Source organism: Lissotriton vulgaris, chromosome 2_1 (assembly GCF_964263255.1).
Source record: "Lissotriton vulgaris chromosome 2_1, aLisVul1.2, whole genome shotgun sequence".
NCBI lineage: Eukaryota > Metazoa > Chordata > Amphibia > Caudata > Salamandridae > Lissotriton > Lissotriton vulgaris.
This window is the reverse complement of record NC_141687.1, coordinates 1401620445-1401635657: the sequence shown is the minus strand read 5'-3', so window position 1 is coordinate 1401635657 and position 15213 is coordinate 1401620445. Positions and strand designations below refer to the sequence as shown.

The following is a 15213-nucleotide window of genomic DNA, read 5'->3' as shown; positions in this document are numbered from 1 at the left end:
CTCTAATCATTGGTATTTTTGCTATAGGACGAAGAGCCAATGTGACACTGATGCTAGTCTGGTAGGGGATGTTGGGTACTAAGGTGAGTTTTGGCACACCCTAATTCACTAAGGTCCTAAGTCTCTGTGCACAGTTCTGTGTAGGAGCAGAATCCCTGCAACATGGCTCTCTAACGATGGTGGTCTTATTACACGACCCGTGAGTAGTACTTATATCAGTCCTTAACCCCTTCACTATTGTTTCCAGTTAACAGTGGTGACAGATAAACCTATCTATAGTTACATAGCTTTTTTCACTCTTGTTTCCATTTCAGGGGAACCTCTTCAGTACCAAAAGAGAGGGCAAGGAGTTGTTGAATATAAGGAGTGATAATATTAAACCCCTGCACCAAAACCTTAGGTGGAGCCGGGTCTGAAGGGGAGCCAGACTTAATACCGGAAGCTACATTTTTCAGATCTTCCAGATTATGGCCTGTGAATTCTTTAAGACTAAACGCTTTGGCTGGTCCAGTTGGCTAGGCATCAGAATTGATGGGCCTTCGAGCTTCTAGAGGGAAGGTGTCATAGATTTTAGCTGCTTTAGATGAGAAAAACTGTGCAATCGTTTGCAAACTGTCTGACAGCATCTGGCTGTTGTGTGGTGCTTTTTCTCTATGTTTTACCCATTTGTGCAAGAAAAACGTTGTGATGAAATCTACAAATTATGCAGCTGATGGGCAATTAGATGGCAAGTGCAGTTAATCCACAATTGGGAGTGAAATGCAGCAGTTTAAGAAGATAATTGCATATTTTAGTGACCCTGGCTACACTTATGTTTTATTGCATAGTTTTACCCCACATTTTATTGACCATTGGGGACAGGGCTGTATCGGTTCTTTATTAAATAACACAGCCATATATAGTATTGAACAATGGACCGAGGGTACAACATTACTCTGCTCTGTGTAGCTTTGGTGAGTGGGCAGGGGCAAAATAGAGGTTTATGGCAGCATGTTTGATGTGTCACCTACCCACAGGAGTATTTTGGAAATCTAAGAAATGTACATACCAGAGCAAAAGCATCTTTCGCATCTAGGTAATATTATGATACAAAAGAAAACTGGCCTGCTATGATTTCTGTAAATGTTGCATAAAATCTACACACAATCTTCTCCATGTTATGTTGTTCTGCTCTTTGAACCTTCAAATATGAAAAAAACATTTGAAGACAAGGTGGAGGAAAAGGTGAAGAGGTCCTTTTTTTGGTCAGTGATCTCTTCGACCATGAAGCATGAGAAACAACACATGTTGTAGAGTGAATCGTTTGCTATATATTGGCTATGCCACAAACCTAATAGAAGCAGCTCTCACGACACACCACTTTTAGCACTACTGTCCCTCAAGAATACAGCACTGGGGGAACTACTTGCTCCCAAAAGAAAAATACCTCACATAACTGAAACTCTGTGATGTGCAGGGTCTTCGAAAAGACGATGGTTGATTTACAAGGAGTCTGATTGTCTTCAATCAAGGTGGTTTCTGAAAACACTCGACTGATTAAAGCAGAATGTCTTCTTCTTTATTTCATGTACCCTGAGCACTATACAGGGTGAAGATGGTGGATGATTTTTTTTTTTCCTTACAACACCCATGATTGTATGTTCAATGATGAATGTTTTTAATATTAGCCAGTGCACTCTTCAGTTCCAACATTCAGAAACTCCTAAAATTACTTCTCTCCTCACTGAACTTTCACTGTTTTGTGTGGCTTTGGTGGGTATACTGGTTAACACATAAATGTTCAAATATTATTTTGATATATTTCTAGATACTTGAAGAGCTAAATAAACAACTTTCAAATTACTTGAAAAGTATTTATTAGTATTACTACAAAGTCTTCCAATTCACTGATATACATGCAATATTAAGAATACCATTATTGAAATGTTCTACAAATTGAACCTAATCCAACTTTGATTATCTATTCAGTCTATACATTCTTTGCAACTAAGGTGTGAGTCACTGATGAACCTGGCCCCTTACCTACATTTTCCATTCTTTATGGAAAAAATAAGAAAGTTAAAATTGAGCAATACATCTTTTGTACCTGCTGCTTTCTAGAACGTCATATGTCCTGGATCTCCTGTTTCTGACTCAGAGATTATGGAAGATTCAAATGTACAAAAGGAAGGTACAATGTTACCTAGCCCTTCTACTTCCATGCCTAACAATGCTAACACCATCACCAATAAAGGAATAAAAAAAGCCATACTTCGCTGGTTAAAATGTCTAATTCTATATCTATGTAGTTACAGTTTTGATGAAATAAAGCACTTTTAACTATATAGGGGAAACACTAATAAAAGGCTTCAAAGTCTAGATAAGTGATCTTATAAAAAAAGAGGGTCACTGAAGTGGAACAACAAGTGGTTTACAGGATACAACAAGTAAAATGTCTTCTTTGCAAAAAGAAGTATCTATTCTTAATAAAAGATGCAGAGAACCTTAATAATTAAAATTAGAGAAATAACACACAGATTGATAGTGTAACAAATTAAGTAGAAAGCAACAACCTCAACTCATTTGTTCAATCTTTCATTCTCAAGTTTTTAAACATGCTGCATTCTGTCTCATTGAATATTCAGATGGTGCATAGGTCCATCCACTCGGTAGTTACCAGAGACCCTTGCCTGCACCACATCTTCAACCTCGGAAACCAAAGGATTCCCATGGAACTTACCACCCTATTCAACACCTCCTGCACTACCACAACACTTCCTGATGCCTGGAAACATTGCAGAAACAGAACACTACTCAAAAATCCCTCAGCCGACCCCAGCGAACTCAAAAGCTACCTGCCAATCTCCCTGCTCCCGTTTCCAGAAAAGGTACTGGAAAAGATCACCAACAATCAACTCATGAGACACCTGGAGCAGAACCAACAACTCAAAGTCTCTGAATCCGGCTTCTGCAGCAATCTCAGCACCACGACCATCCTGATCGCAGCCACCAAAGACATCCGAACTCTCCTCAACTGAGGAGAAACAGAAGGTTTGATCCTCCTTGACCTGCCATTGCAGGCTGGAAGGGCAGTGGTAACACCATTGGCTAACACACTAGTGAACACTTCTGAATTGGACTACTGAGACCGGTACTGTAAGGTATCAAATTAATCATGGCATTAAACCTGACTTGATGGTCAAGTTGAATTTAATGTCAATATTAAAGAAAGATAACTTTATGAAAGATGCCACACTGTGATCCAGTTTGTCCAGTGGCCACACATGGTTACTGGCCACCAGACAGCTTTCTGCCTTCCTAGGGAGTGGTGTGAATGACTTCCAGGCTTAGTGACAAAGCAGCATGTTACAGGGCGAGGTGTTACCTCTCCTTCGCAGGAAGCCACTCAGGTTGTTAGCCCAAAAAGCGAGGTTCAAAGGTGAAGCTGCATTTGGTGGGCAAATGGTTATCACACTCTTGAGGGGCTGCCCTTTGTTCAGGTAGACAGGCTGGTATAGGAAACAGATAGGGTAGACCAGTGCCCAAAGTGGTTTTCCCATGGGCTTGTAGCCCGAGGAATCCACACCTCTATGTTGGGCTACCAAGCTCCTAACATCCGAGGAAGGGTCCCAGCATTTCAAGAGCGGGCTGAATAGTACACTTGCTTGCTAAATCCCACACATAGCCAAAAAGTCACCACCAAGAGGGAGGGGACCTCGTAGTCCATTGGCTAATGACAGTGTGAGCCCCCAGGGCGCTTTCTGGGAATATAAATGGCATCCCTGGCACCCTGAGCCTCAGATCACGCCGGAACTCGAGAAAGAAGCAAAGAAGGACTGCCTTGCTGACCCATGGACTTGACTTGGCAAAGAGAGGCTGCACCATTTGCTGGACTGCACCTGAAGCACCTTGGGCTAGCATAGAAAGGACTGTGCCTGTGACTCCTGGCTTGGGGAAAAGTTGTTCCCAAGCCCCTGACCAAAACGTGACTCCAAGGGTCACTCAACTGACCCCCCCGGAACCAGCACCAGGGCCATTAAAGCTGAATAGCCCAACTCAGCAAGTCAGTAGCCGCTTTTGGGAGACTCACCACTGACTCCTGCTGGGCGCCCCAAGAGACCAAACAGCAATAGCCAAAAGTTGCCCACAGTCAGCCAGACCCAGGAGTGGCATCTGAGTCCAGATTGGTCACCAAAGAGGAACACCAGCCTCCACCAAAGAATATTGCTGAAACCACTGCGTACGGAGACTGGTAATCAGCCGCAACTGGCTTTCTACTGTCTTAAAGGAGACTTCGAGGGACTCCGACCTCTGCTACCAAAGTCGTCCCATTGGACCCGTGGACCGAGGAATAGCAGCAAAGGCACCCCAGTCAACTGCACAGCATAAGGACCACGCCCTTATTGTCTATGGCGGTCACTGTGTAAAGTTTGGAACAGGACTGGAAAACGCTTTGTTGGCCAGGTAACTGTCATGTCAGATGTCAGATTTGGTCGTCCAGTCTGAGCCGGAGTAGTCAAACTCAACTCTTACAAACGTTTCAACATTACGATTGCCACTGCTTGTTTGCGGTTAAACTGAGATTTAAGTTTTATGTAAAAATCTGTATCCCCGGAATCTTTTGGTGGATTTTGTTCATCTTACACTCTAAAAAATCATTAAAAAATAATCTATTTCTATAAATTGGTGTTGGACTGCTTTCGTTTTTTGGTACTGTTAAATCCTTTACACTAGTTCCTTTGTTTAAACCTTGCTACTCGAAGTCATAGCTACTCAGGGCACAGCTTAAAGTTTTGCAAATAAGCCTGACTGGACCCAAGACAGTATTTGTGCATGTATTACAGGGTAAGGACGCACAGCCATACCATATAATACATCCAAATCCTCATTCCTCACAACAATCTGTTTTGGAGGCTAATTATCTTTCTATAAAGTACATCTTTTATTTCTTGACTGGACTTAATGTGCATGTGCTGCATGCATTGTTACTAAAACCACATCCACTGTGCCAGTGCTTGTTATTGTCAAGGTCTCCTCATGTCTAAATAGAAATCTGGTGCCCACTTTTTCCACAAATTGAAAGGGTTTTTCATTTTTGTAACTAATCCTTCTAACTCTGTGCTCACCTCTTGTCCTGTCTCTGGTATTCTACAGTATCCCATCATTATACTACAGCACGGAGAATGGGTGATTATTCAAAGGACATTTGTTGGCCTCACACACCACTCTCAGTGATGGAAGATTAGCCCATATCACTGCATCTACTGATTTGACTGCAGAGTCCTACCAATGGACCATGTTCATGTCTCTCCTCTTTAAACCAATCAATTCATAAGTCTGGACTTCACCAAAACCCAATCCATTCATATCCCCCTTACTCCAACCTCTAAACTATCACTGCGCTAGTACAAGGAAGTGAGTCTCATCACTCACAAAGAATTCTAAAGCTTCAGAAAACTGGTTTCAAAATGCTAACAATGGGTTTCAGCTGATGCCCCAGAAAATCACTGGATTGTGTTCCTTAAAGATCGATGTCTGGTTGACAACTACATTTGGGCAACAAGACTCAGGGGCAGATGTAGGTGTCAAAATACCGGTCGGAATCGGCCGAAAATACTGATTTTCGTCCGTTTCCGACCGGTATTTTGACATTGGTATGTAGGGGCACTGAAAACATACAGATTCGGTAATTTTACCGAATCGGTAATTTTACCAAATCGGTAAAATTACTGATTCTGTAAAATTACAGAATCGGTAAATTTTACCAATTCGGTAAATATACCGATCGGTAAAATTACCGAATCTGTATTTTCCTACGTAGGTAGCACTTCTAACAGTGCTACAGGGCCTTTAGAATTCGTTATTTACCATGTAATATAATTGCATGGTAAATAACGAATTCTTGTGAACATGCACATCTGTGCATGTACACCTGTGCCATGTGGCACACAGACATGCCCTAAGGGCATGTATGCGTGCCACATGGCGCACAAGCCAGTTACAGGGGTGCAACAGGGTGTCAAAGTGACATCCTGTCCCCCTTTGCAATTCGGTATTTTTACCGATTCGGTAAATACCGAATCGGTATTTGCTATTGAATCCTATGGGCTTCAAGGCCCATAGGATTCAATAGCAAATACCGAGTCGGTATTTACCGAATCGGTAAATACCGAATCTTATCGATTCAGTATTTTTACAGAATTTTTTACCTACATAGCAATTACCGAATAGTAAATACCGAATCGGTAAAATTCGGTATTTACCATTCGGTAATTTGCTATTACCTACATCTAGGCCTCAGTCCTTTCTGAATTATTGCCCTTTTCCTGCCTTCCTGTGTGAGCTCATTTTCCATTATAATTCAGTGGTTTTAGTGACAGCATTTCAGCTTGTCAAATGTAAACTCATACAATAAAAAGACATAAATAGATAGAGTGGGCTTTGGAACAACTCCCTTGGCCATTGACTTTCATATTTCTTTCAAGGTTTGCCCTTGCGTGGTTGGGCCGACCATCAAGCCCATTACATTTTATGATAGGTTACATTGTACTATTGCTATGCCCATTAGGTTCGCACTAGAAGTTTCCTTGTTTCCTACCTGCATGCTCTCCCCCTCTTCTTTCCCGTTGCCTTCTTCTGTCTACCTCACGTCTTATCCCCGCCTCCCTCATTGACCTCATCCTTGCTCCTACATCTGCACTCTTGTCTATCCACATTGCCGCGTCTGTCCTCACTTACTTTCCTTTCTTGCTCTCTTGCACCAAAATGGCATGCCATGTCTTGCTTCCTGGCCCTAATCGCTGTGGGCTTTAGTGATCATCAGGGATCAAACTCACACAAGTACCAACCTGAAAACATCTATTCTACTGTTTTAAATATATGCAAGTGGCTTGGTATACCTATCAGAGTGCCATGTTTCCTAATATACACGAGTTTCACTCAAAACTTTAATAATTAACTACCACCATCCAATCCAGCATTGGCATATTTATTCAAGACATAGAAACAAGCAAAAGTCATGTGACTTTAAATTGGAAACCCATGCCCACCATATGACCAGGTGCACTCAAAACCGCAATTGAAGTTTTGCAATTGCTCTTTTCCACTTCAAAACAAAAGGAGACATTCAAGGGCATATTCTCCATTTGCAATTCTTTGGTATCTTGAGATTAAGGTCACAGGGCTGGATACCTGTAGGACCTCTAGTAATATTCTAGGCTATTGCAGCCTAGCCAGCTGGAAAGGATTTGTCTGACTCGACATAGATCTAAAAGCAGCCTCAGAAAAGTGAAGAGTTCAGCTTTCCCAAATGTACAGGGCATGTGCATGCAACATTTGAGTGCACTTTTTGTTTATTCAAATCTTGTGTTATTGCAAGGTCCAGAGTGTGAAAGTGGTAGTTCATGGGGTGAGGCGGCAATATGAAAAGTATTAACAAAGCTGATAGGACTGGTGTGTATAGTCAGTTACAAGCTAGACCTAGTAGGATTGGTAATATTTGTTTAAAACACCCAGACCTATTGACAATGCCCATGTTTGTTTAATTTTTGCACAGGCAGTGTGATTTGAAGAATTTATCGGGCCACTTCCAAGATATATTTTGGGAAGCCCTTTTTGGACAAAGTTTATTTTCATTACCCATTTCCTGCTAATTCAAACCTGCAATATGCAAAACAATACTTAACTGTATGCTAAATTATCACAAATGGGGTCCCACAAAAACAGCCGAAATGTGTCATTGGCTGGGGTACCAAAATTCTCAAAATGACACTAGTTAGAGAGTGACAGCATCTTAAGTGGATATAGGCAGACAGAGTGAAGAGGTTGAGATAGATAAATAGCTGAGATATTGAAAGCCCAACCACTTACCCAGGGGACTCCTTAGAAGGAGTTGGCCCTAGGAAATTGCCCACTTTGCCCATGCCTTAAAGCATCTCTGGCAAAGGACACCACGTTCAGTGTTTGTGGTTGTTTTAACCTGGACCATTTTCCTATGCTAGAGTAAATTTGTTTGCACTATGTCTTATTACCCAATCAGCACATTAATAATAACTCGATTTTTATATAGTGTTGCTGCCTTGTAGGACTGCAAATCCCAGATGCTACTTTCACCAAGCAAAATGATACCTCTTGCGTTGACCTCAGAAGGGTGAAAGGCTGGTCTGTGCTGGTTTTTTAACTCCTACCTTGAATATTCACACATATTGCCATTTTGTCTCTTTTATTTGTCACAGTCGTTAGCTGATGTGCGTAACCCGCCAAAAGAAGTAGGAGCCTTGCTGATGCTTTACTATACATTTTCCGTAAAAAGAAGAAAAAGGCCCCCTTCTTTTTTAAGTTGCCCTTTCAGAAGTGCTCAAAAATACGGATAGTATTCTACAAGTAAATATTTCTTGCCCTCCTCCAAGGCTGGTCAACGTAGGTATCAATCCTCTCGGAGGGTGAGATGGAAACAGGACCAAGTACTAAGAGTAATTGTTCTCTCTGATAGAACACTTTCTGAAGTGAGTTATCCCTAAGCACAATTAGTCCGAGTTATTATTAACCATCTGAGAGGTAATTATTTTCTCAATTGTAGAAGAATGGGTGTTCTTGCTGGGATTCAGAAGTGAAAGCTTCAAGGCATACACAGATATCTGCAGCTCATTCATTATGCCACAGAAACATCCAAAGTAGTGTTGTATAGTTCCTGTAAAAAGTACACCGGATCTGCACGTTTACACAACATACATAGGATTGGTGTCAGACAAACTCTGATCACCTCCACTGGGTATGTTGGCCTTCTTGTACCAACTAGCTCAGCGCTACGAGGCCTTCGGGTAGTAATGCGCTTTACAAAACCCATTTTCATTTCATTCATTTCATTTCAGTGCCACTAGAATCTCCTCTTACCAAGGAGAGAATAGTTCTTGGCAACCATCGAACATGACAACCCTGATCCCTCAGGACGGTGGAAATAATATACTACCTTTCGCTCAGTCACTCGAACTTACTTAATCTGTCTCAGAGAGATACACCGAATAAAACAAGCTATCCATTTTCAATAATCATTTATTGAACAGTTGTTATTCTAGTGTAGAATAGATGTGCTGCAACAACTGTTAGACAGTATAACATATGAATGAATAACAGTACTATAAAGGTAAAAGGATGGTATAGATCTACCATCCTACTAAAATCATGAATATCTTCAAGTATATAAAACACATGATAAAAGATGCGTACTCCTACAATGCCTCCCAACTAGGTGTACCTAAGTGTACACTAGCATGGGTGTAAGTGTTAAGCCAATAATTCCTCTAGGATTCAGTCAACCCCATTAACTGAAGTGAGTCTATGAGACCCCGTCCTTGTCTCGAGCTGGACACCCTGCAAGGGATGTAAGACCACTGTGAGCTGGAACGTCTGCATACAGGACCCTCAGAGTCTCTGGTCAGTGTGTCGGCTGGGAAGTCTCGATCTCCTCTAGCTATCTTAGAAAGATGTGATTTTTATATACCCATAGCTCTCCCCAGGGGTCCCACCTTGCTGTATTACTGTGTCGGCCTAAGGATGACGTCGGGCATGAACTTTGTACACAGATTTTATACAGGAGATAGCAGTCCTGCAGTGCTTCCAAGAACCCTCATTCATAATGTATGAGATTTCAAACTAGGGAAAACCCACTTTCTGAATGCAGTGTAATAGCTAGGTAAATGGTCAGTCCCTGTAAACCATGACAAGTGTAATGTAGGGAGAGAATATAGGTGAAGGGTAATGAGTTTACTGAGGCCTATATTATAGTACATATATGCAATATAACAGTAGACCACGTAGAGCTCTCAACAGCCTTCTCTTTGAGTTATAGGCATAAGGTTATGCCCATGTGGCTGTCTCATAGATGTCAGACATGTACCCCACCCTGTACACTTGGCTCATGACGTTGGTACACATGTGCTGGAGTAACCTTGATTTGAATTAGAAGAGACACTTGCCCCTTCTTATGGCCATAGTTCTTGCCAAGCAAAACCATTGGCTCATGCCCATATTTAAAGGATCGAAGTTTAAAACATTGTGATACTTCTGAGGTACACATTTTCCAGCATATTTACCTTAGTTATGCGAAATACCTAAAGTGGCGTTATCACATTACAAATGCAGTAACACCTTTATACTACGCTGGATAGTAGCGTTGATTAACAACGGCAAAAACTGATGCCAATATTGCAGCTTTATATGTGGAAAAGCATTTGGAAGCTATGAGTGTAAGCAGACTCCGCATCGACAGAGGTCTCCTGCTGATCACAAACCCACTTCTTGGGTTTGAGTGAGTTGGGGGAGGTTGGTCAATGGCCATGCTGCCATCTCAATTTGGTATTCTTCTGACAGCATGACCCAGCCATGACTCATGTGGATTGGATAGTAGCACAGTTCGCTTAGCTGCAGTTTAAGAAGCAGAATTTTACATGAAAGTGTAATTAGGTAACATAGGTATATATTTTTATTTATTCATTCTGTTTATTAAGAATCATTACAAACAATCCCACTGAGAATTCATTAAAATGCATATCCGCCTTATTTAAATGTTAAAAGCACTAAAAACAACAGCTGATCAGTATTACCTTGAAAGCACAACACCAAATTTGAAACAGAAATTGAATCCTAATCCACCGAAAACCCTCTACTGTAAGACTAGGATTTGATCAATTGGTAAAGGTTAAGTCAAAAAAAGAATAAAGTGCATGTGCAATAATATGAGTAAGTAGACCAAAAGGTTCCTACATCATGATTTCATGACAAAATGGCTGACTGATCTGATTCCCTATCCAGTATCTTATATATAAATCCAAGCCAGCTGGAAATAAAGTGCAAATGCAACAAATATTAATCTTTGGGTCTAAACGCGCGGATAGCCAACAAATAAAACCTTATAAAATGTATTATATGTGTATAATTGTCCATTCACTCAAGGATGGGGCCTTAGCCAGCCCTAGGAGTTAATCTTGTTTGGACCCTTCCCAAATGGCTGCATACTTTCAAAAATGTCCGGATTATTGTCACCCAGTTAATATTCCTTACATAAATCATAATCTTAAAATTCGTGCAATATATGTATAAGCGAAACCATGCATGATATCAATCCATGTTCAAGACGACTTGCATAATGCTATCAAGCCCACACCTAAGAGATTATCTCTCCAGACAGTTCACAAATTGATGATAGCTTTTATTTTTATCCAGCTTTCCAACAGCCATATCTGCAAAATCTAGTTAGTCTACAGTTCGGTGGACAGCCTGTACTCTGCAGGCATTTAAAGACTGCACTTTTATTTGTATGAACTCCTAATTTTAGAAAGGAAGGTCAAATAAGGCTCTGCGCAGCAGCATCAGATATGGACATGAACATGTTATATATTCTAGAGTCTCGTTCGAGTTATCACAACCTCTACAGTAATTACAGTGCCAGTTCCTTTGATTGACAATACTTCAGAGATACAAGTAGAACCAGTAAAAACCCCAGTCTCCTATACTTGGCTCTCGTTGCTTGTTTTAACCTCATCCACATGTAACCCTGAACTCCTGGTGACCCGGTGAGGAGAGAGATGGAAGTAGTAGGTTAACCCTTACTAAACTGTTATATTTTTAGAGTAAGTTGCCATTGCAGCTGCTTGTTTGGCAGTGTTTTTTTATTACTCTGTAACTTGTTACCTCTTGCCACACTACTATAAATTTCCAAGTGATTAGAATTATTTATAGATTACCCAAAAACATTCTGAGGATTTTTTTTGGGGGTGTTGAATAATTCCTTCAAGATTTAGTACTTCAGGGTACCTATCTCTGAACTCTTCAAACTATAAAAATATTTCAATAACTGTAGATCAACGGTTGAGCTCAGATTCATAAAAACAATTTCTAAAAGGAATCGAGAGGATGGAGTAGTACTTGGGAGGCCAAATATTGCTTGGATAGCAGAAATAATCTTATCTTAACCAGAGTGTAGTTTTTCCCATTAACTGGGGGATCCCTAAGCTATTGCAGGAATACATTTAACTATCTCTAAGATTGCAGAGCTGAGTGGGCTTTGAAGGTTGAAATACAATTTCCTCTGATTTATTTGCAAGTGTCTTCTTGCACGCTGTGTCATTGCGGCTCCATAAATTTTGTGACTGAGCTTCTCCTTTTGCCAAACTACCAAATATTGGTAGGCATTGCACCGATCCACTCTCACTCCGCTTATACTCCAAATTAATTTGCTCTTTTTTCCGCAAAGAACGATTTTGGTTTTACTAACATTAATACAAGATCATTGTTGACATAGCCATGGCAACAACTATGGGGTCTTTGGAGAACAGCCCAGTAATGTGGTATCATTCACATACTGTAAATCATTATTATGTACGGAATTTAATTTTGGTGAACAATTGTTTCTTTCTGTAGAGTTGAATTAATATCTGCTGTACAAAGATTAAATATTAGGTGGGGCAAGAACACATCCTTGCTTCAGACCCCAGTTTCTATAAACTTTCTTTGTGACTGTTCTCCCTGACCCTATCTTCATTCTCACCCTTGTATCCATTTGAAGCATTCTGATTGCCTTAAACAATGGTCTAGGAATTCCCCAAGATTATAGTTTTTTTCCATAAAATGGCTCTTTCAACCCTATCAAATGTCCCACTGTAATCCAGGTAGCATGCGTTCAGTATGGTTCCTTGTAGTAAAGCACTTTCTACTATTACATTTAATGTCTCCGAACCTTTCCTGAAACCTGCCTGCTGCGTAGGTAATCTTTGTTTTGTTTTGACCCAGTCCTCAAGTTCCGTAAGGAGAATTTTAGCAACAAAACATCTAGCTACTACTACTAATTCACCAAATATGGCATGCTGCTAACACTAATCAGCATGCTAAACCCAGAACAGTGATGGCAATTTACTTGGCGCATCTTTCCAAGTCCCAGAACAGGTCCAGGACTTTACTAATTTCAAGGGACAGGCGTAGGCCTTAGCAAACACAGACTAGTTTGGTATGAGGCTGGGGCCAAAGTCAATACACAATAACAGATACCAGGCCCAGGTTTAGCACTGGTGAGGCCCAGTGCATTATTCTTTTTCGGTGCCCACGCCCATGACCTCCTGCTCCACGGATTCCTTCCCTACCACTCTCCAACAGTGCCCATTATCTCCCCAGAGCCTCTCTTTCACATGGATTTCATTTGTTTCAAAGTGCTATTCATACCGGTGTCGGTGTTCGAGCATTTAACATCACAAACACATCATACAGAGTCAATGAATCATACACATGTAAATCAGTCTATATGAAATATTACATAGCATAATGAGTATTACAAGTAGCAATCTCGTCATCCATAATATCAGCCAGTATATTTTAAAAGCGCTTGGTCTGGAGAAGCACAAACTCAGGATTTGAAAAGTGCCACAGTGGTTGAGCCTGGTTGATTTTACTAATAGGAATGTATTTCTATCCAAACACACTTTTTCTAGCAACATTAGGATAATGAAAAACTGGGGAATAAACAGAATGTTCTAACCTATACCATGCAGATTGCATGCAGCTCTTTGATGACAGATAATAGGCCACTGTGCTATATTAGGATTGTAACTTACGAACTGCACGTAACAAAAGGATCTCTGTGACAAAAGCAGTAACTCACTGAGCTTTCTACATAAAATACAGTTCTATGAGCTGCATTGTACAAATTCTTTGCAGCAATCAAATTAACCCTCTGTACTACTTTATGATGAGTCAAAATTGCCACTAGACAAAACTCCAATATCACTGAAGCAGAAACAATAATCACCAGTCATCTTGCATTTTTGTCGTTGCCTAAAAACTGCAGGACACACAAGGAACTCTGCACCGGGTACTTTTAAATCTGAAAGTTATTTATATTATTTCCAAACACAGCACACCCCGACGTCAGCACCACCCTAAAGCCAGCCCTGCCAGACGCAGTTGGGTATAGCTGGGGAATACAACTGCACACCTTGCAGAAGACATTCTCGTCCCAACACGGTATGTCTGTACGTGTGGCTAGACCGGATTACAAAAAGGCAGACTATAAATTGAACAAAGGTGTGAAACTCCCTGCTAGGAGAGGGAAATTCATAGTTATGTTTTTACATAAACACATTTTGAGGTACAAAGAGGTAAACATGTCTGACTAAAAGCCCATGACTAAAACCCGTAACAGGCAAAAGCAGCTTTTCCCAGAATGTAAAGTGCTTTGGGTCAAATACAAATACTGCAAGCTGACGATGACATATCATCGAACAACCATGAGCTGATATTACGATATATATATATTGGGTACATTTTAGTACTCTAAAACTGTCATATTCCGTTTTAATCATGCGAAAACCATCGAGGGGTCAGATGTAACATCTACTTGCAAAGAAAAAACACATCTTCCGCACAAAAAATGTACAGATCCTGCATGGTCCTTTTTAATGTATATGGCATTTAAAAAACGTAAACGATGCAAAATGAAGTAGAACAAGCTATAACATAAAGCGTGTTAGACAAGGCGCGAGGAAGGACATCATAGGGGTAAAGCGACAAACCTTAAATCATCGGTGTGTGTAGGGACCTGCTGCCTTCAGTCTGTGGGCTGATTCCACATTTTTGGAAACCGCTCGGCAGGGCTGATTTCCTACAGCTAGTTGGTGAAGCTGAAAGGAAAGTTACTCCACATTGGCTTACTTCACTTCCTGGACACCGAGCACATGCTGCATGGCAACACAATAAACATAGCAGGTAAACAGGCAGTAGACTGACTGCTCAGTGATTGGAATGCGTCTCTTTAAGAACAGGTGTCTGGCAGGGCACCTGTGATTTGGTATCAAGTGTCCGGCCTTTAATTTACATCATGACTGTAAGTATTAGATAGGTGAAGAATAAGCAACATTTGCAACAAGTACTGTTTTTATTTTTAATTAAACTAAGGGCAATAAAAAAGCTGGATTTAGGGGCGGACTCATAATTCATGTGACACAGAATCAGAATTTCATAGGATTTTCATCACAGAATCCGACCTATGGTCACCACAAATCCACTAGTAGTGCGCACCCCTCACCCCCATCACGCCCAGCCCCTCGGGGACCCCTCCCTCCGCAGAATGTTTCGAGTCAGTGGAAGAAACAAGAAAATGGATTTGCCTGGATCTTCGGTGACCAAAGTCAATGTGGTGAACTTCGACCAGATGGTAAATAAAGGGGTCTCTACAAACAAACAGCGAGG

At 40.9% G+C, this 15213-nt stretch overlaps 1 protein-coding gene across 1 annotated transcript in view; it reads right to left on the bottom strand.

Moving 5' to 3' along the window:
• The window catches only part of LOC147732656 (uncharacterized), a 208838-nt gene extending 194148 nt beyond the window's left edge, over positions 1–14690 (bottom strand). The window contains exon 1 of the mRNA XM_086958840.1: positions 14538–14690. The gene's annotated coding sequence lies outside the window, so the exon portion shown is untranslated. The remainder of the gene's footprint in view (positions 1–14537) is intronic.
• Between the last annotated feature and the right edge of the window lie 523 nt (positions 14691–15213).